At 48.4% G+C, this 22,446-nt stretch overlaps 1 protein-coding gene across 1 annotated transcript in view; it reads right to left on the bottom strand.

Annotated features, from left to right (window-relative positions):
- The window catches only part of LOC144162058 (uncharacterized), a 40,775-nt gene that overhangs the window by 17,637 nt on the left and 692 nt on the right, over nt 1-22,446 (bottom strand). The window lies entirely within an intron of this gene.

The following is a 22,446-nucleotide window of genomic DNA, read 5'->3' as shown; positions in this document are numbered from 1 at the left end:
GCTCTCTCTCGCTCCCCAGAGGGGCCGCGTTATATTTGCTTTGGGGGGACGCATTGGGGGAAAAAGCGCATCCTAGCGTGTGCGGACCGGGTGGGAAAAGGCTAAGGCACACCCGCAGCCAATCAGGAGGACGCTTCTTAGCTCCAATCAGACATGTCCCCGCCAAAGTGAAAAGGACCAAGAACACAGACACAAGGTTCCGACTCGAAAACGCGCGCTTGGAGAATTACGGGCGTAGAGCAAGTAGTTAGACAAAACACACTAAAGTAAACAGGAGAAGAAACAGGAAGGTCGTCGGAAGAACACTGAAGACACGGAGCCCGAACGCGACCAGCGCACACGCCACGGGGGGGGGGGGGGGCATGGAACGCCGCGGCCGCGGTAACCGAAGCGGCTCGCTGCCGGCAACAGCCGCGACTCTCCGTCTCTCTCTCTCTCTCGGTCGGTCAGCGCGCAGAGACAAACTTCGCATGTGCTTCTTAGAAAAAACGGGGCAGGGCCCAGCCGCGTCCGAAGCGCTTTCACACAAACTTTGGAGGAAGAGCCCTGGCTGCGGGCACAGAACGCAAAAACCGAACGAACAACATCAAGAGACCTCGGCTTCGCGACAATATGCTAGACTAACAGCATGCGCCGGAGATAAAGTCTGAATTCATACTTTGAGGTTTGGCGACGTCAACCAGTACTGTCAGCTTGAAGTACAATGAGTACAATGAGGACTCATGCTCTATAATGCTCGCGAGGGCGAGTATGGGTCCAAGCCATTCATCCACCGACTAAGCGTCAGCACGTGCACGTGCCGTATCAACTTTACAAATGATTAATGACCCCTCCGTAGAACTTCTTACTCCTGGCCCATATCAGTTGAGAGCCCACGACTGTAATACCCTTTCGTGCACATGGTAGATACCCATGTAATATATTTGCGAGGAGGATCACGTGATATACTACAGATTGATTGATTGATTGATTGATTGATTGATTGATTGATTGATTGATTGATTGATTGATTGATTGATTGATTGATTGATTGATTGATTGATTGATTGATTGATTGATTGATTGATTGATTGATTGATTGATTGATTGATTGATTGATTGATTGATTGATTGATTGTAGGATTTAACGCGCCGACGCAGCGCAGGCGATGAGGCACGCCGTAGTGGAGGGCTCCAGATTAATTTTGACCACCTGGGAATCTTTAACATTCTCCGAAATCTCGAACACACGGGCATTTTGGCTTTTCTCCTCCATCAGAAAAGCGGCCGCCGCGGCCGGGAATCGAACCCGCGTCCTCATGCTCAGCAGCACAACGTGATGTACTGCAGACGCATACTTGTTTTCTTGCTCGTTCGCCTCCTCTTCGAGGTATACTTGTCGCGTTTTATGCACTGGTCGACTACCTCAGGGATAGGTGAACTGCCACTGATTGTTTTAAATTGCAGCTCAACTGCACTGTCGTAAAAAAATTCACCATCCCTTCCTAACGCAAGTTGAGGGAAGCGCGAAAGCTAAAAGTGCATCCAACCTTCGCTGAAAGAGCGTCCAATCGATCGTCAAACCATCAAAGACCCAAATCGCAAACGAAGAAGGAACCCGTGCGACGATTTTTCGCGCACTAAGCAAACGCATCTACGAATCATCTACCTGTATACCCGATACGTGGTTTATGAGATAAAGGCATGCTATTGTACCCCTTCTTCATGATCGATGAACGAATTGTTTTTTTTTTATTTAGAACCGTTCTTTTTTTCGCTAATATCAAGTAAGCCTTTTGACGCGATGGAATCCCGGTTTCTGACGAACTCACCATGTGTCCAGAGATCTTATGAGAGGTTTTCGGTCGACCAACGGTTCTGTGGGGAAATGCCTTTGCTTTTTAACCGGTCGCCATCGGTACCACTAAGAAAGCTTTCTCTTCGAAAGTTGCATGAAGGGCCAAATGAGAATTGCCGGGGAAATGCATAAGGCTCTTTGTATGCTCAGCGAGCCCTTTTTGAAGCTGGCTTCACAACCATACACAACTGCATTACTAAGAAGACCTTTTTAGGGGCAATATAACGAATTTGATGTCAAGGTTTGAAGTCCCTAGCAGCTATTATTAAATACCTCGAAAGACCCCAATTTATCCCTATAAAAAGTTATACACCGAACCTTTTTAAGGTCGGCTTTAGTATTATACACACGTGCATTGCTGAGAAGACACTTTTTAGGGAAAATATAAGTGGTTATATATTGTCACGTAGCCAAGGACGATGCAGGTTTCTTAAGAGAACAAAAGTTTATCGGAGCGAACTTGTGCCCCACTAAGAATTCAAAAGACTATACACAAGCTTTGACGGAGCAGTCAACAACGTGACGTCCAAAGTGGAGTGTCGGCGAGTTGAATGCCGCGGTGTTTGCCGTGCCAGCATTTATCCCTCAGCGTTTACCCCTCCGAGAGCCATCAAATCAGATCTAGAACACTGCCGATCAAAGACGGAAATTCCATTTCTAGTGACGACAGGCGGTAGACTTTTTCATTCAGTTATATAGCCTGCGCCGCATACAAAAGAAAGGGCCGGAAACGCGCGTTTCACTTCAAACTTAGATAAGTCAGCTGGGCGCGGCCAGGCGCGGGCTAGAAAACACACAAATAAACAAACGAGAGGCTATGGTTCGCGACAGTATGAAATTTGAACGCCCTGTACCTGTTGTTGGTACCATTTTGGCATGCAGATATAGCGTTACACACGAACCGTTAGAGACGGACGGACGGGTTTCCTTATTGAGTCTACATAAAAATGCTGACGCATTAATTATTACACATCTGACAATTAACCTGCGTTATGCCTGTTTAATGAAGAGTGACGGAGAGTGACTGAAGAGTGAAGCCGGACCCAACGAGCATGCCCAGCAGAAAATTATCGAAATCTTCGCGCATGCGCAACGCAGAGCAGATCGGCGAAGCCGATCAGCGTTCCTCCGAGTCTGCGTCGCTCTTTCTCGTAACAAGAAAAGAAACACGCGATAATAGATCGCCAAATCGTCCCCTTCCCGCGGAAAAGAGGACGTGCAACAACAACAACGGAAGGAGGGTGAAGAATAGTAGTACAGCGAGACAAGACGAGCCAGGCAAGAGAGGCTCAATAAAGAGAGCGAGGGGAGCCGCGCCTTGTCAGCCGGGTTAATCCAGTTGTCGGGGGCATTCTCCGCCGGCGGCGCACAGCACCTGGGGGCGTCGTCGTCGCCCCGGGGGATAAGGCGCGAGGAGAACAGGTACAATGGCTCGCAAAGCTCGGCCCCATTGTATCCTTCGGCGCTTGATCATTGTCGCCGACGGCGCTCAGCGTGGTGTCGGGTTTGCCGGCACGCCTGTTGAGCGCCTCCCGCCGTTCCCGTCTCCCGCGGAGACGCTTCTGGATAGACAACGCCACCCTGGTAATAAAGCCTCCTCTTTTCTTTCCCGCCTTTGACTTTGCGGTTCACTCAACGCTTACACTCCGCATGCATAGTCGTGACGTCTTCTTTGTCTCGGCTAATCAAGATACGGGACCAGAGCGGTCAGGAGCGGATAATGATGCAGGGTTTAAGCCTTCACGTGTGGGGTGATTCAGTTATAGACGGGAGGAGAGGAGAGAATGGTTGTAAGAGCTCCCTTGTTACTCGTTGCGGGCTTCAGTGCTACTCGCGCCCTCCGGGCGCGCTTATCCAGGTGACCTGTCGCCCCTTACGGAAGAGACAGTTACGGTGATGGGCCCTCAAAGGATCTGTCCTCGCCGTCTCTTCTTCCTTTTCTTCGGCGTAAGTAAAGCTGTCAAAACGTTAAGTGACGAAAAATAAGCCTAAATTTGCGTTCTGTCGCGAGCGATGGCGCCTCTTTTATTCCGCATTTAGTGGCGATAGCGTCTTCGTTGGAGTCTCGTCAGCTTCCCGGCCCGAATTTTATCGTTTTTATTAGGGTGCCAGCAGTTCTGTCACTTCTGTGTGCAGAACCCACCGACTGGGATAACCGATGAATTGGTGACGAGATCGCGACGAGGGGCGTGTCCACAGTTGAGAAAGGCGAAGCAAAAATTAAAAAAAAAAATGAAAATTTAAGAAAACCTTAGCTGCAAGACACCTCGCCGACGCGTCTTGTTAACGCGCTGGTACTTCCTTGCATTCAACTAGCAATAACTAAGTTACACGTTTCCTTCTTCTTAGCTTAGTCATTCCTCGTCAGCTTCCCTAAGCGACGCTTTTTTTTTTTCTTTTCTGGCCACCCGTATACACAACACACACCTCCTTGCATTGTGCTCTGTCACCTGTTTTCCGTTCTTTCTCTTCCACTTTTTTCTCTGTTCTGTTCGAGGCACGTACCAAGTGCTGTCACAAAAGGGGAGATGGCATGCAACGTAACAATCTCAGCCATTCTCGACCTCTGCGGAGAAGCCCGCACGCTCTAACCTCACACGCATCCCCCTTCCAGCTTGGCCCCACCTATCCCACAACAAGAGCCCGCATTTTGGTATATGAGTATTTGCTGGCATTCCGTTCAGCCTGGGGACCAGCGTTAAATGTTGACAAACCCTCACTGCGTCACACACGCACACACAAATACAGTTCTTTATTCATATCCATCCTCTTTCAATTGTCCCCCCCCCCCCCCCCCCCCCCCTTTGTGCTACTTCCTAGCACTTGACTGGGGCTACGACACGCACTTGGCTTGTCTCTATCTTTGGTAGCATGCGGGTGTACACAAACAACAAACAGTTGATGTGCGGCACAAAGCTTGAATGTTGTTACTTTCGTCCTAACTGGACGCATTCCGGCTTCATCTTCAATGTTACTCTGCGGCACGGAAATATACAAAACCGCTTCTTCGGGGAAACGCGGTGCGTCGCTCCTTTCAGGGTGCGAACAAACCTGACATCTCTTTACAGCCTGGTACATCGACAGCGTTAGGGTCGAAGACCTGTATGGCAACGTCGGCTGTATTGTCGTGCAGACTGAAATGTCAAAGAATCCTGCTGCCGAATTCCTTTCGCAATCAGCTGATCGGTTTTTTTTTTCTTGCGGTCGGGGTATTGTAAGTGGCATGAAATGTCCCGGGTTCACAAGGAGAGGGTGCAGGCCAGCGAGTGTAGCGGGTCCAGCGGGGTGAAGGTGTTTAAGAAAATCAGTACACCGGATGGCCCCACTGAAGTGTATTCCCAAACGGGAAGAACAGTTTATTTCAAACTCAAGTGTTTTCAAGCCCACCGGCAACCGTTGTAGGGGGCACACGAGAAGAGCGTTGAATTTATACGACCGCATAAAAAATTTAATAGTTAACGAGTAGACAAACACCCTGGCATGCGCACTTCTACAGAAGAAAAATAGTCAAATTAGGCGTAGTTTAACTAACAACGCGCAAAAAAAAAATAAAAACGTGTTAGCATGTCTTCAACCTCGTAACCATAAAAAAACTAGAGCGAGGAATCTTCAGCATGTTTCTCAAGACGGCAGTCTTCCTTGGGCTAATCAAGGAGAAAATTTTGGCCTGTCTGTATGTCTTGCTGTCCCTATAGATTCAGCCGCGCGGCCAAAAGCTAAAGGACTTCTTTACAAAACTTTTATATACGCAGAACATTTCCAAGCTGTATGGTAGCGTACTCGATACTTGTCAATATTGTTCAGAAAAAACAAAACACCAGCGATATTTGAGTAAAAAACAAATGCATGGCTGATACTAGCAGTGTTCTTTTATTTAAAAATACATGCGAGAGTAATTTTGCGACAGCAAACGAGAACACGCTAAATATGGCTGACGACTGCTGAACTCCCTAATGCGAAATTTGCGCGCAGCGTGAACTGCAGTCTTCTCGATCACAGCGCACCGCTTCTGCTTCTCAGGAAGTGATCACGTGATCAGCGAACGCATGGCGGCGCGCGCCACTCTGTCGTTATGTCGCAGTGCGTCGCCTCCGCCGAGCATGTCATTGTCAGTCGTGTTTGAACATCCCGCGCAAATGTCACGTGGTTCGGATGAGCCACGCAACGTGGAGCATGTCTCACGTCGCGGTCCTCTTCTCCCTCCCCAGCGATGCGTATTCACCAGCAGAAGAAGGAACGACGCACACGTCTAAAAGCCCTAACTCCAGCTGGCTACCTCAGCCGCCCACCTCCTATTCCCCGTCTGGCGAAATTTTTATTAACAAATATATTGCAAATTCAGCGTACACACCCGAAACACTTCGCAAGTGGTATACTCCTCACCTGCCCCCTCGATGTCCTTACTGCCGTAACTCCACTCCATCAGACCTCACACACCTAGTTTGGTGGTGCCCAGAACTGGCCCAGTTATTGAGTCTACTGAGAACGACCAGCATAAATTTGTTTATTTTCTCTTACCCTCCCTCCCCATTCCTTTCTCCCCCATCGTGACCAGTGGTCATCCTTTCCTATTAAAGGTTCTCTCTCTCTCTCTCTGCCTCCCCCTCACACCTTCGCCAAGCGTCGCCGCCAAGAAGCATGTCGTTGTCAATCGTGTTTGAACCTCCCGCACAAATGCCACGTGGTTCGGATGAACCCCGCAATGGAGAGCAGGGCTCCTTGCCTCCCCCTTACACATTCGCCATTCGTCGCCGCCGATGTGGGGGCTCGTGCGTGCTCGTGCTCGTGCGGGCTGAGCATACTGCCCTCCCCCTCACACTTTCGCAACACTTTCCTCGCCCGTTTTCTTCCTGTCTCCGCTCGCACGATTACAACGCCGACGTCGACGCCAAACCAAAGCAGCGGCCACCAAAGTGCTGAGCACAGAAAAAATAATTTACCCACAAAGTAAAAATAGGGCTGGCGCCCGATCCTCGTGCTCATGTCTCGAGTTCCAAGTCCAACCGTAACAGAAAGACCCAACAGGTGACGCGCCAGCCGGGCGAACGCGGGAAATTTGAATTGAATTCGGCAAACCTTCAATGCGTTTACCATGGGAAGACCGACACAAAAGGGGAAGTGTGAGAGTTGGGCGTAGAAGAGCTGGAGGGGCGTGAGAGGTCTATCCTCCTTCGACGAGATTTCCTGAAGTCCCATTTAATGCGAACGTTAACTAACATATTGTGTATACAAAAGCGGGCAAAGGCCCTTCTTAGGTGGTGTTTTTGTTTGGTTTGATTGAGTTATTGTAGGGTAATGGATGCGCCGACGCAACGCAGGCGATGAGGCACGCGGTAATGGAGGGCGATGGATTAATTCTGGCCACCTGGGGGTCTTTAACGGGCGCCTAAATCTCGAACACACGGGCGTTCTTGCTTTTCGCCTCCATCAGAAAAGCGGCCGCTGCGGGTGGGAATCGAACCCGCGTGTTTTTGTTTGTTTGTTCACGAACAATTCAATACATCTCATGTTTTTTGTTTGTTTCTGATAGGTAGCGTATTGGACAAATATCCGTACCCGCGGTGATAGGTACCCAGATAGAGCATATTTGAAGCCATTCTTCCAGGCTTATATAGCCCCGGTTAAAAGGGGGAGAACATTGGCGCGCGACAGCAATATACTCCGGGAAGATTAGCGCGCAAATTGTGGAAGCCACGCGGTGTCGCGGGGCGCTTTTGTTCGCGCGAGTAGTGCATTGTCCACGCACACCATGCATCTGACAGGGCGAACCCTTTGTGGCCCCGACTATATCTGCGGCGGAGCTTCATGCGGGCTTGAGGGCGATCGATGTTATGTTCACATATCTGAGAAGGCGACGCACTGTACAGACGCTAGCACTATGAATCCCAAGATGGGGAAGGTCACCTTAAGTACAGGCGGCTTTCACCTCTCCTGAATATCCTCCCGCTTAGGTTTCCCAAGAGAGGAGGCCGCTTTACCAGACACGATCGTTATCTTAGTTTTTGGGAAGTTTTATATGGTTCGGCATTTCCATTTGGACGCAACGAGGAGGCCCGTCTGTAACGCTTCACGCGTCACAGTTTCGTCGCATGATAAAAATGCAATTAATATATTGCGCTAAGACCATATAACGTTAATATGAAACCACTTATATCTTTAAAAAGGGGTCTTTCTAGCAATGCCATTGGGTAAAGCCTTGAAATCAACTTTAAAGCGCTAGGTGTATAGAACTTTATAGGTTTACCTGGGCTCTTATGAACGTGTCTTATTACGAAGGGGTCTTATGAGCGTGTCTTATTATGAACGTGTCTTATTATGAAGGGGTCTTATTATGAAGGGGTCTTATGAACGTGCTTATTACGAAGCCCTGGGGCCTTTATATTCTAAGCGAAACTTGTGCAGGTAGGGTTCCGTTTATCTTTAATGACGGTGAACAAAACCCCCCGAGGGTTCAACGCAGAGATTAGGGCAAGCTGGTGAAAGGAGTTCGACATGCTATAAAGCGGGACAAGACGGAAACACGAGAAAGCTGTGTCCGGTGTAAGTGTCCTCTCTTGTGTCTTCATATTGTCGCGCATTTAAAGACGATCGTCTTTCTTCAGCTACTTCAGAGGGACTCACTTATCACATTTTTATGCGACTTGCTAACTCGTACACCACGGGCTTAAAAGGCATCGCGTATACCAGAACAAAAAGGTTTACAAATCCATAGAAAAGTTTATAATGGCATAATTTGCCTCTTTAAGAAATATATCACTGCTTTAATCACCAGTATTCAGGACCTCTCCTTAGCATATACCTAACCCCTCAGGATATACCATATACACTGATTCAACGCAAGCTATTCGCGCCATCCACATGGGTAGCATTCATAAAGAACTGCAGTATGATCTATGCAAAGCCATAAGAAAGCTACGCTCCAGCACCGTCACACTGAGGTGGATTCCTGGTCACGCTTGAATCCCAGGCAATGAGGTAGTGCATAGCCTCGCCCGGGAACTTTTGCACCGGGCACCTGGGATTCCCTGGCCTTATCCACCGACGTGGGATACTCCCCTCCACTACAAACAAGAAATAAAGCTTCACTACAAGAACATTACGCAAAGTCTTCGTACACATCCTGTTCCAGACAAATCTCTAACCACCACGCAAATACGTATTCTTCGACGCATACAGTTAAATACCATCCTTACACCTGCTCGTTCCTTCCTCTAAAGTATCCGATACTCACCAGCGTGTCCCAATTGTCCCGAACCATACGCTAATTTAGAACACTGCATTTCTCCTGTCCCATTGCAATTCAATCCCCACATTTCCCAACCCTCCTCCTTCAACGTGGCGGACTTGGCTAGCCCCGGACCAGCTCACGGACCAGTTGGCGTTGAACCTGTGAACCTGACCCGGCACATTCTCGACGCTTAATGTTGCGTTCGAATAATTTTTTTTCTCCTCATCCTCCTGGTTTAATGAAATAAATAATGAACAAGAATTACAGTTTGGTATATTCAGTTTTCACTAGATGGCGTTAGCTGTCCAGCAAGTGAGATTCTTGTGTATATATTTCAGTACAGAAATCACATATTTTTAAAATAAGCAAACTATAGGCCGTTGTGAACATTTGTATGTATTCGTTAAACTTTTCCTATTCGTGCACGACGGTTTTTAAGCCTGTCGGTTATAAAGCAGCAAGTCCCGTAGGAATGTTAGCAGGGGAGTCCTCCTTAAACACGAGAATGTCCGTCCGTCTGTCGGTCCCTCGATTCAAGACTTCCAGCCAAAAGTTAAAAGAATACACGAACGGCAGGTTATATAGGCGAAACTTTTCGAAAATCCTAAATCTGGGAACGTACTTCAGAAATGTCAACATTGTTCCGGAAGAATAAAGCATTACGAATATCTGAGGCAATATATCAACACATAAGTGGTATTCGCGCTGTTCCCAGTGCTTCGCCCACGTGTCATGATTCACTTCGTGGAGATGCGCGAATTTTCTTAGTATACGCGTTACGAAGCGCTCCACAGCGAGGCGTAAACGAGTTTCCCGGTGTTTCATTACCGAGACTACATGAGACGACGGTTACGACGACGAAATTAGACGCAAGCAGCCCGGGTACCTAAGGGGCTTCACCCCCAAAAGCACTCGCGCGAGTCTGGACATCGTGGCAGTGTTCGAACTTCAACACTAACAAGAGGTTCCAGTAGATGGCGCGAACGGCGGAACGGAGAAAAATTGTGTTGACTTCCGCAAACCTCCTTTGTGGTTATCGTGGGAGAGTAGAAAGGGAGAGGAAGAGCATGGGAGGTGGGCGGGGGAGACAAGAGAGGCATTTACGTGGCAAGGGCGGCCGAAGACTATCGTCTTTCAACATTTCCAGCGAAGGGAGCTGACACGCGGCCGTTTTTTTTTTTTATGTCCAACTCCCGAGGCTCCACGTGTATTTCTTCGAAAGCGCGAACCATTTCAAAGCGCGAAACGTTGAAAAACTGACACATCGCTGTGCCTGTACTCTCATGTTTCAAACGGCGTATGATATCTGTGGAACAGCGCAAAAACAAAACTTGGCCAAGAAAGACAACGGGATTAAGCGCTACTAGCAACTGAAACGTTTAATCGTCAAAACACACAAATATATACACACAATCTAAGCCACCGCCACCACAAAAGTACAGTACAATCTACAATCTTCTACAGATCGTGTGTATATATTTGTGTGTTTTGACGATTAAACGTTTCAGTTGCTAGTAGCGCTTCGTCCCGTTGTCTTTCTTGGCCAAGTTTTGTTTTTGCGCTGTTCCCCATTATGAACTTATACCAACAAGCTCAACTCGCAGTTCTTCTAAATCTATGGGGAGCGCGCAGTTCTGGAACACACCGGTGCGTTCTTCTGCCTCACGAGAAGAGCTCGGAACTTGGGTTCGAGAACGGCTCATCGTGACCGCGTCGACAAAACATTTCTTTATTTACGCCACTTGGCGTATTTTCGCGCGTATAACCCGCACCAAAAATGCGGAAGAGAGAGAGAGAGAGAGAAACGTTTTATTCAGAGCGCTTATGGCGTTGCAGGAGTGGTTCCGTCTTCATGAGAATCCATGAGCTGCCTTAGCACCGGCTGCCCTCTCGGTGAGCAGGAGCTGGTCCGAGAGGCAGCGGCTGGACAGCAGTGTCTCCCACTGCTCTCGAGGATTTGGAGCGCGGGGAAGGGGTGGTGGGTGCTTGTTTTAAGTGCGAATGCACTTCTTAAGCGAGCCTGAATCGTCCGCCGCCGTCGTCCGCATAGCAACAGCTGCGGGTGCGCGCGCTCCTCGTCTTCCTCCTCGTCTTCCCTAGCAACGGGGGGAGATGGGCGCGCGCTACTCTCCTCCTTCTCTCTCCGCTCAGTGACTGCGGGTGTTGGGCGCCTCCTCTCCACTTCGTGCGGGAGAGCTCTCACTCGCGTAGCGGGCGCTCCGCATTCCGACGCGTGAGGGCGCTCGTGTAGCCCTCGCCATAACGGCGGGCGCTACTCTCCTCCTCCTCTCTCCACTCAGTGACGGCGGGTGTTAGGCGCCTCCTCTCCACTCCAAGATCACAATATCCACCGTAATCGCGCAATCAACAACCGTGCATTCGCACTTACACACTCTCCCCCTCGGGGAAGTGCGAGGGAATTTTTTTTTATTCACTCTAGGATAATATGCCTGAGTGTACCAGGTTCTTGGCAGTGCTTGCGTGGAGGGCAACGAATCTGCCCGCCAAAAGGACCGAGAACTTTCCGACAAGGCCTCGCAGGATGTGGATAGACCTATGCCTTTTGTAACATACCACGAACGAACACAACGTTACAAGCTTAATCGACGAACTTTCCCGATACCTCACCCAAACCTCACGAAATCTCAAGAAGAAACACTTAGACTCCTACACACCAACACATTCCCGCATACAATTAGGCTACACCGGATATCCCACCCAATATTCAGCAAAAAGCGAAATGCCAAAAATTTCGGTGGCAGAGCAGGGGTGTGGGTAATACGCTGGGTTTTTCCATTAGTGCCGCTTCATGGCAATGCGCGCTGTGCCGTGAAGCTCCCACGCAGTAACACTGACTAAGCCTTCCATGGCAGCGATTGCGCAAAACATACAAGGACGAGGTAGAAAAAACAAGAACGAGCGCACTCTAGCAATTGAATTTTATTATAATATTTTATTATAATGCCTACGTAAGCACAAAAATTCCAAGGTGATTGGGTGCCGACAGGCGTATTTCGGGCCCAAAATTTAGCGTCCGCTACGCCGTTGGTTAGAGAACTGGAGTGATTGCGTGTGCATCTGGATCGTTGTGATCGGCCAAGTAAATCATCCCGCACGTTTAGTACAACCATTCGCACAAGCTTCAACGTCGCTTCTATACATCACCCCTGTCATTTACCGTAAATGCTTTATATTAGCGCACGTCTACTGCCGATGCCGAATCTTCTGATTGACTGATTGATTAATAGATAGTATCCTGGCCTCGCGGTACGCTGTTCGACTGGGTCGATGCGTCCGATATCCATAAATAGATGACGGGTAAACATTGGAAGCCTTAAAAGGCATACTTTAATTTAAGGATAAATGAAAAACAGGAAAAGGTTACAAGTCGAAAAAAAGAAAGCTTCCTTCCTCTGGTTAGCTCCGTAAAAAAAAGTGGTGCTGTCTCGAGGGCTGGCAACGGGAGACTGGTGGTCGTAGCGTCTCGTAAACGTAACTGAACACCTCGCTGGGGTTGCAGGACAGCGGGAGAAACGGGCCGAATTCCTTTTCCGGCCGTCCCCGTCTCGGAGAGAGAAGGAGAAGCGCGCACACACAAGCACAAGAACAAACACACAACACACTCGTTTCACCCTCCGAGGGACACCGGCTGACTCGCAGTTCAGAGTTTGTGGCGCCTCGCTGCGCGTCGATGAATGCGAGCACAAAAGATTGATTTTTAGGGTTTAACGCGCCGACGCAACGCAGGCGATGAGGCGCGCCGTAGTGGAGGGCTCCGGGTTAGTTTTGACCACCTGGGGATCTTTAACGTGCGCCGAAATCTCTTACACTCGAGCGTTTTCGCTTCTCGCCCGACGCCTCCACCAGAAAAGCGGCCTCCGCGGCCGGGGGTCGAACCCGCTTTCGCGTGCTCATGCATAATTTCTTACAAGTCTTGTGTATGCCTTTGTCATGTATGCAGCCGATGCTTGTGAGGCGTCGGAACAACTTGGTCCTAGCAATATATGCCAACCGTTACTAATAGTCAAACTTCCCTTCGCTATCGTAAGTTGTACAAATTGTGAAAAAGACGTTGGGAATACAAAAAGAAATATTTGCAGAAACTACCAATTAGAAATTGACGAGTAAATGCTCGAACCGCTCTGTTACACTGAGCTTTTTTTAGAGTCTGCTTCACCACTACACGCCCGTGCATTGCCGGGAAGACACTGTTCCTTTGGTATTCTGATTTCGATATCCCAAGCAGCCGGATATCAAAGTCAGAGAGGGCCTAGGGCCTCTTAAAGCGAAGCTTTAGTGTCCGCACGGATGGTGTTTGTAACGCGAAAACGCCCTGCAGGAAAGCCAACTTTCTCTGACGGTGGTGATGAATGATCATGGGGGAAAAAAAGAGAAAGAAAAAATTACGCCCACTTCCCCTTGTGGGAACCTTGGTGTGATGCGACGCCGAGGGGGGTTCAAGCGCAAGCGGAGAGCAACCGTCGACCGAAAGGCCGCCGGAGAGCGGCACACCGGTTATATGCGCAGCGCGCCCGAAGGAGAGGAGACCGCGGAGAGAGAGAGTGCCGCGGCTATGACGCAACACATCCACTTTAATCCAATCCAATCCAAGCCAAGCCAATCCAATCGAATCCAATCCAATGCACCTCGCGAGAGAGTGTACGCTATCGGAGAGGCGAGGGGGAGAGTGGCTGCGGACAACAACAACGGACGCACGCAGGAAGGACAGGGCCGCCGACAAGAGATGCTCTCAGCGTCGCATCTAAAACGCTTCAGCGGCCGGAATCAAACCTGGGTTCCCTCGCGTCATGAAGGCGCCGTCTACCCGATTGCTCCGTTTCGACATAGTCAAAATTCAGCTCAAAATTCAGTTATCGTCAAAATTCAGTTATCGCGTTCACCCATCGTCGTCGTTAGACGGAGGGGGACATGATTTTTTAGTGATACCTCCATAAAACCATGTGTGTCCCAATGAAACGTTGGGTACAAAGCCCCTTTGAATTCTGCTTCACTACTATAGGGAAAATTCTTTGCTGGGAAGACATCGTTGGGAGTGAATATGAGCGGTTTTATACGAAAATACAAAGCTCCTCGCATCTTTCAATCGAGCGCTATACACAAAATCCCTTCAAAATCGTCTTTACTAATATATACAAATGCATTGCTTGGAAGACGGGCTTGCGTTCGGGCTAGTTGGTATTCCATAACGTTCATCTTGAGCGCAGAAAAAAAAAAAAAAAAACACGGACACAGAAGACAAGGACAAGCGCTTGTCCTTGTCTTCTGTGTCCGTGTTTTTTTTTTCTGAGCTTAAGATGAACGTCTTGGAAGACGTTTTTTTAGAGGTAATTTAAATATTGTTATTTTCTTTAATGAAAGTGTGAAGACATCGCACCTTTTATTAAACACCCGCGAAGACAAAACACATCTTTGGTTCATTAAAATGACCGATTTGTCTTGACAAAAATTAAAACCAATTTTATCGCAGAATTCAAACAAATAATCGGGTGTTAAAGAAAACAGATGAAGCAGTGGCGACGCCCCACCCACTTTCCCGCGGTTTTTCTATGACGTCACAGAATCTTGTTTATTTGTTTATGCGCTTGGTGGCCCGCTACCAAAGCCACTGCCAAGAGACGTGATTGGGCGATTGTGGTAGGGCTCTAGTTCCGTTTGGTCGTACCACTTGAGTGCTAACGTGCAGTCAACGCACTGATAACTATGGCTTTAGTCAGGTCTCTACAGCGTCACTGCGGCGCGAAATTTGAAAGGTTTGCGATATGTCTTGCGTTGCTTTCGGTTAAAATAAGCGTCTATCGCGGCTTGGTTGGGGCTGAGGGAGTTATTAGAGGTTAGGATTTTTTCAAATTGAACAAAGTTTCGTTTTGTTTGCATGACCCATTTAATAGTTGTCAACGCGTAAATGTGGGCTAGTTGGTTCGAACTGTGAAACATGGTTAGGTAGCGCGGTAAAGACGGGACAAAAGTAGAGACCACACAGGACTAGCGCTAGACATCAGCTGAAATTTTTACTACACACATCAAAAGATATACAAGAAGGGCGCATGCGTGAACATGCTCAAAGCACTAAGATAAATGACAAGGTCAAGGGGTGGCATTTTCTTACGCCCGTGGCAAGTTCGCATCCAGATAATCCATTTCTTTTTTTGACAAACTAATAGATGCCGTGATTACACACTTATCACCGGCTTTCATGATGCGCCACGCTTCATACAAATTACGGCTGGCTTGGTCCTCAAAACAGCGCAATATTAGTGTCCTCTCGTTAACTGGAACACAGTGTGGAACTCAGTGCGGAAAACAGGCCAGCGCTAGTCCTGTGTGGTCTCTACTTTTGTCCCGACTTTACCGCGCTACTTAACCATGGTTCCCCATTTAATAGCGTTTTCGTACTCGGCGAAAGTGTGACACACCAGGACAGACATGTTACCTCGTTGAGTCCATATAGACATGTCTAATTAAGTATGCAAAATATTCATTGAATGTGCTCGTTTGCTGGGTCTGATCTGGGTGCGGTGAACATGCCCCAAATACGGCCGACGTACTGCAGTCTACTTTCGTGAGAGCACTGCACCCGCCGGAAACAGCAGCGAGAAATTCGATGCTCCTTAACGAGTTAGGCCGTGGGCAGGGTTGAGGGGGGGGGGGGGGGGCACTATGCAGGAATTCCCATTTGGGAACTCTCGAGTAAATGCGGAAGCCACTCTGCTATACAACGAGTACCTATGAAGTTGGCTTCAGCGTTATACAGAAGTGCATTGCTATGAGGACATCTTTCCAGTGGCAAAACAAGATGTCTCATATCAAAGGAAAAAAAAAGCCCGAGGACCTATTATTAAATACATTTATAAGGTCATTTTATGTTCAGAGACCCGCCGCGGTGGCTCTGTGGCTAAGGCGTTGCGCTGCTGAGTACGAGGACGCGGGTTAGATTACCGGCCGCGGCGACCGCTTTTCTGATGGAGGCGAAAAGCAAAAGCGCCCGTGTGCACGAGATTTCGGCGCACGTTAAAGATCCCCAGGTGGTCAAAATTAATCCGGAACCCTCCCCTACGGCGCACCTCATGCCTGCGTTGCGTCGGCGCGTTATACCCTACAATCAATCCCGTATTTTGAGAGAGCGATACGCTCCGATCACGTTTAAAGCCGTGTTTCCTATTAAACACAAATGCTTTTCTGGAAAGACATTTTTTCGAAGGTCAATGTAAGCTGTCGTATATGATAACATCAAAGGTCCTAGGGTGCTTTGTCAAAACTGTTTTCTCGTGCGGCGAAAGAGCGTCACATCAAGCGTTAGAAACGGACATATAAGTTTCTTCGTTGCGTCCACGTAGAAATGCTTACGCATTTAAAGGAGCCATGAAGACAAAATACAAGTTCGGTTTATTAGAAAGACTGCTTAGTCCCGACAACGATACCAATATCATCGCAATCTTCGAGCAAACGACGCAGATATTAAAGAAAACGTGTGAAGCTGTCGCGACCCCCTAGCCGATTTCCCGCAACTTTTCTGTGACGTCACGGAACCTTGTTTGTGCGATTGGCGGCCGCCTAACTGACCTGTCGCGACGACACATGACTGGACGTCTGTAATGTGGCCTCTAGTTCCATTTGACCGCGTCACTTGAATGCTAACGTGCAGTTAACGAACTGAAAATAATGCTTTATTGTTGCCCCGTATGACGTCATTCTTGCTCATAACATGTCACTGTGGCGCAAAATTTAAAGGTTTTTAAATACTTCTTACTTTTTTTCGTTAAAAAACATATTTTGTGGCTGTAATGGAGCTGAGTGAGATACTGAGTCCCAGTTCTTTCAAATTAAACAAAGTTCTATTTTCTCTCCATGGCTCCTTTAAATAATGTCCCCGGGCACACAAGAACAAAGGGCTGTTCCCCTGTACTACACCTCGCGCTTAGGCAAGAGTTCTAGGCAAACGTTGACTGGCAACGTGAAAAGTACACTGTCAGAGCAAAGAACTCACTATTTCATCAAGCAAGGTTTGTCCGTTTCAATGACTTTTCAAACATAGATGTTCCACAGCACTCCTGTCCGCCACATGATGGATAGTAACACGAAGAAAGCTTTTGAGAGTAGCCACGCCATGGTTTTGCTACGTGATGACGAGGGCCATACGTCATTCAGACAACTCATTGCTACGGGGATGTCAACTTCTAATCGTTCAGATGTGCTCGGGTAAGATTTTGATCGCCGTAGAAAGTGGCCATTTGCGATGCTCTAATGACTCTGCACCGTTCTCGTATACAGATTGATGCCCGTGAAGTGTCCACTGACGCAAACTGCCGTATGCATGTATAGGCACAATCCTGTTCCCATATACATATACATGAACTTCTCGTAGTCTGCACTTTCCAACCGTGCCGACGGTTATGAATAGCGTCCAGCCACGTGCTCTCTGTACTGATGCGAGCATGAGCAAACAATTGGTGCTGACACTTGGAACCCATTCCTTTCTGCACACACAATCATGTTCAAGCGATTATTAAATTTTGCCAGCTGCCGGGCCGTTAGAACACGTCCCTCGCCAACGTGGACTGAAAGTATACTTTCGCGCTAAGCTGGCCCCTGTAATATAGGTGCGTATATAAATTTACCGATTGACTTCAATCTATAAACATGCTCATGGCACAGTGGCGGGAGGGGAAGGAATTACAGAATGATGATAGTGGGCGCACCGTCATGCCTTCAGTATATTATGGGGGTTCTTCAGGCTCGATCGCCTCAGACGGAGACCGCGTACATAGCGCATAGCGACATTTCCCCAAGCAAAGATGGCTCGCTGCGAACTTATTGAAGATTGGTGTTTGAGGCAGTACGGGTTTGCTCTTTGTCTAGCTTGGTAAATCTACACCTGGTGAAGTTTTAAATAATAGCGATCCCTACGTAAGGTCCACGCTGGTGCCAATGTAAAGGATGCGGCCTTATTGCACCATTTTAATGGCATTTGGTGTACATTCTGCGCAGCATACGGCTTATTGATAAAGATCTCTGAAACGTCTTAAAGAGGGTGCCATCCAGCAGCAGGAATATTGAGCATCCCCCCCCCCCCCCCCCCCCCCCCACACACACACACCTGTATGTGTAGTCTCCGCCGATAGATGTGTAATGAGGGCAAAGTGGGGCTACATATATGTGGCGGAGTCAGGGGACGTGTTCTGAGTAAGCACAACCTGGCAGCATCTTCTGCTCTCCGGTTCCCATCTGCCGTGTTCCCTGGCGTCCAGGGAGGTCTGTCTTGCAGGCTTTGTTCTCGTGGCGCTGCAGTAGTAGGGCAATTATGTTGTTAGTGGGAACAGAAGCGGTGGACGCCTTGCTGAGCTACTGTAGTGTGCGAGACCGGGATGGGCCGGATTCCGTGGTGCCATTCTGTTCGTATTGCTGAAGCTGTTAATAGTTAAAAACGCGGAGTCGCCGACCAACGGTTTACTAAAAATTTACTAGACGTTTTGGCCTCCCTATGGAAAGCTTTTTTTTTTAATATACCGTTGTCGGCGATCCTACGTTTTTGACTGAATCTTTTCGACCACATGAAATTTCGTCAAACCTTGGGTTTCATTGTTGAATCTGTTACAGGACGCCGAGCCAGCCAACAGTTTGGCTTACTTTATGAGGCTTCACGTGTCGGGGATCAGCGTGGTACTATTTATAGTCACTGGTAAAGAACATATCCGGACAATAGCAACTTCAGTTCCGTCGATGGAGGCATCTATAAAGGTGTATAATTCGTATGCAGCCGTATCTTGGGCCCGTTTTTGGATGTACCGTTGTCGTACATCTCAGTGTCGGCGGGAAGTTGGTCTGTGTCTTATCGGACGATGGCTGCACGTTTCCGAGGTGGAATCGATACGGCATCAGGGAAGGGTTAGATGGACCGACAAGCAGATCCCATCGCTGAAGCGCTTGTCCTCGGGGGACCATCGAGGTCGAGTTGTTCTTGATGTCGAAGTTGAGTCTCTTCAACGACTGCGACAATAGATGAAGGGGAATTGTTTGCTTCAATTAAGATGTTGGCGCGCGCATAAGCTTGGGGGTTCCGGTTATTGGTCTCATTGCAGTTCGATACAGGGCGGGGAGTTCCTGCATCTGTTTCCTTCTGAAGTCCTACGCGGACAGCAGGCCGCACGTGAATCGTTCGACTGCCACCACTCAAACAAAATGGATGCGCTGCATATAGTATACCTGAAACGCTACTTGGATGCGCTAACCACGAGGTGACGCCGGAGTTTCAACGCCCATTTTCAGCGTTATTTGTTGCGTCGGGTTTGGAAGTCGTCATCCGTGAGTGGCTGCGAAATTGTTTTCCCAGACCACAGTGTCAGCCTGAGCTCCACGAGGGAGTATTAAAGGCTAAAGACGGCCATCTTGCTGATACATCTTGCTCAAGCATTCGGCGTATCTTGTTCGTGGCTAAATTGAAGAGAAGAGGGGCAAAAGATGACCCTTGAGGAACACCTTTATCTAAATAATTGGGCATTGGGTGTCCCTTTCGCATCCTTACATATGATTCGGATGGGTCGAAGTTCTTAAAAGTTACGCATGCAGTCGGCTGGTTGGTGATTGCGCCAGCAATCTCTTGAAGAATGGCTTTCTGATGTACACCATAAAAAGCTTTGTGCATACGCACAGAAAGTGGATATATTCACCTATAGTATGGTAAATGCTTTTGTGATGTTTTGTTGATTACCCGTCGGAATATGTCGAAGTCAGTCAGAAATGAATGGGACTGGGCTGTCTGCTCCAGGTGGTATTGATGATGATAAATTCTTTTATTAGGAAGGGGAGGACCGAAGGTCGCTGGAGGGGGAAGAGGGGGAATAGGGAGGGAGGTAGACGCCCACTAAATCATGCTCGCCAGGCCACTGGCAACGCCAAACTGGGCTAAGGTCACCAGGTGTTGAGGATTTTCGAATTAAAGTTGATTGTTCGTGAGCCTGCCGATAAGCTTACAGATTGTAGGCGTGAGGTCTATCGGCTGACAGTTATCGGGTCTCCCTTCATGGGCCCTGCTGCACGCCTCAGGGTTGGGTGAATGATAGAAAGTTTCAAGTATTCGTCTACTGTGAGTTGTTCTCATGGCCAACAACGTGGATGAGTGTTTTCTTGGCACTGATAGGGAGGTTTTGAAGAACTTGCCCTCTGATGTGGCCATAGGAGGTTCGTTTGGCAACAAGAAGTTAGCACATGGTGAAGGGCTAATCCACGCTTTCTTTCGCGTCAGTGACGGGGAAGCTTATAGGTCCGGCAGAGTGCCAGGTTTGGTAGTCAAGTGTGGTCGACTTTTTCTCCATCATGCACGTCTTGGTCTTCTTGTAGAATTTAGTCAATTTAGCGAATTGAGTCGCATGTTCGGAGTTGTATAAGGCGACCAAGGCGTTGTTCATCATAATTATTTGCAGCCATCTTTGACAGATCGGTGTTTGGGAAACAGTGGTTATATAATGTTGCCTGCAGGCAATAATATATATGGGAGTATCTCCGACGCGTATTTTACATCGCGGCTTAATTTGCAATAAGAAGCTAGCTTGCAAATTATAGGGGCATTCCTAGTGAGCAGGGTGGCGAGGTGGTGTACTTGCATCTTGGGGAACAGCGCGAACTAACAAGGACACAAAAAGAAAGAAGTGGGCAGGACTAGCATTAGTCCTGTCCACTTCTTTCTTTTTGTGTCCCTGTTATTTCGCGCTGTTCCCCAAGATGCGTTCCTAGTGAGCTTGTTCTCCTACGCATACAGGGCAGGTCATTTACACCCTCTAGGGCGTATATATTTTTTAGAGTATATAGGCTTGATGCGCTGGCAGTCGCTGCCGTCTTCGTCAGTTATTTGCTGGCCTTAGTCGGTGTCGTCGACTTGAAGGTTGTCTGGGGGAAAGAAAATTTCTTTCCCCCCTTCAATTGAACGCGCCACGTCAATGCCACGAGATTAGGAAAGTCAGGTGGACAGTCACAGGCGCATACGCGCTATCAACTATAGCGGTTGCCTCGTTGGAAGCTGGCCACTGGGAGAGTGCTAGGACTAACCGCAGTTGAGTAGTTCCAGCTACCGGGGTCTGGGCACGAGAGTTCATTTGCAGCCCATCGCTCGTGTGTGGTCAGCATGACTTTCGGAAGGCGTCCAACAATTTCCCCACGCGCAAAGAGGCGATATATATAGGCCAAATTTACGAAGCACATGTTGTTCTCTACTTCATGCTTCCAACCCGCATGCAGATGGTGCACAGAAAACGACGGAGAGAAGTGTGCTCTCAAGGCCAGTACGCGTAGGGCATCACTGGCTGCCGGGCTTCGAACTCTCATGGAAGAACGGGGCAGATGTGCAATAGTATTTTCATGCATGGTTCTTAAAATACAAGCGATAATCGAGCACTTTTTTGAGATTTTATGAACGAACGCACACACCGAAGAAGTCAAACATTTTCCTTCGCTTGTGACCGATATGCTTTTAGCCTGGTGACCATAGATACCACTTTCCGGATCATACGCTGTTCACATATTCATTGTGTTGCACAGAATAGTGTCGAATTGGCCAATCCGTTACGGTGTTAAAAACGGAAACGTACGTAACTTGGTTAAATTTTCTTCTGTTCAAGCAATACTTTGGATTCGACAACCTGTGAGCGCAAGTTACATATTCGTCATGGTTTACTGGTTCTCTACCTGCTGGTCCGTATACTATACCTCTATACGCTTTGAAGCCACTCGTTAACTCCTGAAATTCGCCTTTACGTATATTAGAGAGCCACGACCACAGGAGACACGGTTCGGACCAATCATGACTTTTGCGCAGGAAAACAGAGCCGCTCCATGCCGCGGTCCTGCGAGCATGTTTCTATCCCAAGGGTATCATGACATCCAACGTATGCATGCATAGCCAAGTTTGCGATACCCCAAAATGACCAGCCGGAATGGTCCACATGCTTACACCGGACGTGCGTGCACTTTCTAGCGCGTTGCTTCACCACCTGCAAATGACGCACAAGTGATCAAGAATGCGGTTGACTCGTGATTCGGGACATGCAAACAGAGCTTGTCGATTGGAATAGATTAATGGAGTTACGCCGCCGTAGCAGGGCACGGACCTCTCGCCTACCGACTGTCGTATTCTGAAGGCCTGCCTACAGATACGGCGGGAAACATTAGCAAAACGTTGGCGGGTTTTACAGGGTTTGCTGAAGAAGTCTCCACAACCAGCACGCTCTACAAGAGACGTTGTCCATGCAAGAACATGTCCATGCCGCAACAAGAGTCGTTGTTGAAAAGCTGCCTAACAAATTAGGGGGACTGCATGCGCTATCGTCTCTCTCATCTTTGGGCTGTGGGTCAATAACAACTCTTCTTCGAT

The sequence above is a fragment of the Haemaphysalis longicornis genome, unplaced genomic scaffold (assembly GCF_048455015.1).
Source record: "Haemaphysalis longicornis isolate Haplotype H1 unplaced genomic scaffold, Haemaphysalis longicornis Haplotype H1 scaffold_12, whole genome shotgun sequence".
Classification (NCBI taxonomy): Eukaryota; Metazoa; Arthropoda; class Arachnida; order Ixodida; family Ixodidae; genus Haemaphysalis; species Haemaphysalis longicornis.
This window is presented reverse-complemented; position numbering and strand designations above follow the sequence as displayed.